We start from the raw sequence: 1,447 nt of genomic DNA on the forward strand, positions 1-1,447 counted from the left end.
ATGTTAAACTTGCTGTTCCATTATCAAAGGAATGTGTTGTGTAGAGTAGGTAAGAAAGCTTCTTGTCTATGGTATGTAAGTTCCGGTAGGAGTTCATATGTTATTACAAATAGATAGTGTGCAGATATTAATTCCATGTGGTGTTCATTCAAAGGGATCGTTTATGAACTGCTACCGGAACTTACATACCATGGACAAGAAGCTTTATTACCCACTCTACACAAACACGTTCCTTTGATAATGGAACAGCAAGTTTAACATCCAGAATATATCTTTATTTTTATTCTTATACTTTCTTTTATACTTTCTATATCTCTCCCTATCTGAAATAACTTCTTGTATCGAACTCTATTATTTCTTTCTATCTAACTCTCTGCTATCGTCTCTGATGATGGGATATCTTTTATATCCATGAAACAGCTGTAAGACTACTTTTCTCTTTATAAAATGTCCTAGAAATTTCACACAGTATTGGCTTTGTTGTCTCATTGTATTTTACAAATACACGGTTGCACATGACCCACGTTAGACTCCTCACTCATACTATTATCGAACCGGGAGTCTAACAGCTGTCCTTACCTGCATTCTGGATTTTCTGGATACCAAAACCTCTCTCATATATATATATATATATATATATATATATATATATATATATATATATATATATATATATATACATACATATATCAAATGTAAATAATGTAAATAATTCCTCATCTCTTAAATATAGAACTGTATTTTTTTAGCTGTTATTTAGGTCAAAATAATAGTATCTGCGAATTTTCAAGCAATTTCATTCACTAGAAAAATTTCGGCACGAATGGGTTAACCTGTAACTTTAATTCTAATAATATCATACGCATGAACAGCAAAGCATTAGTTTTTTAAAATTCTCAAATTTTTCATGTCTCCTAAACTTTTAACAACTCTTTGAATCTCTTAACTCTAATGAGAGAAGTATAGATAATTGCTATGGTTGAAGTTAGCTTACCCATACCAACCTATAACTTCCCGAAACGGCCGTTAGACACTTATTCAGGATTCCTCTTAAATTATTTTACACTTTCTCATCTTCCCTCCTCATTCAATCTAGCAAGTACATCTATGTATCTATATTTATGTGTTTATATGTTTATAAACTTTTATATATTCATGTATTTTTACAAATTTATAAATCTTCGTAAATCCATATATTTATAAATTCTTATGAATTTTTGTCATGTCCCTAATATGTGAACGTACCTATGTATATTGTGGAGAATTTCGACAATTTGAAATCGATTGAATGAATACATACATCGACCTTTGAAATTTGTTTCACTCCTCATTTTGATATTCCTGAAGCTCCATTAGAGCACTAATTAGTTGAGCTATATTAAGTGAGTATTTACACCATTTTCTTCTTCATTATTCTATATATATATGTGTGTGTGTGTGTGTGTGT

The sequence above is a fragment of the Octopus bimaculoides genome, chromosome 1 (genome assembly GCF_001194135.2).
Source record: "Octopus bimaculoides isolate UCB-OBI-ISO-001 chromosome 1, ASM119413v2, whole genome shotgun sequence".
Taxonomy (NCBI): Eukaryota; Metazoa; Mollusca; class Cephalopoda; order Octopoda; family Octopodidae; genus Octopus; species Octopus bimaculoides.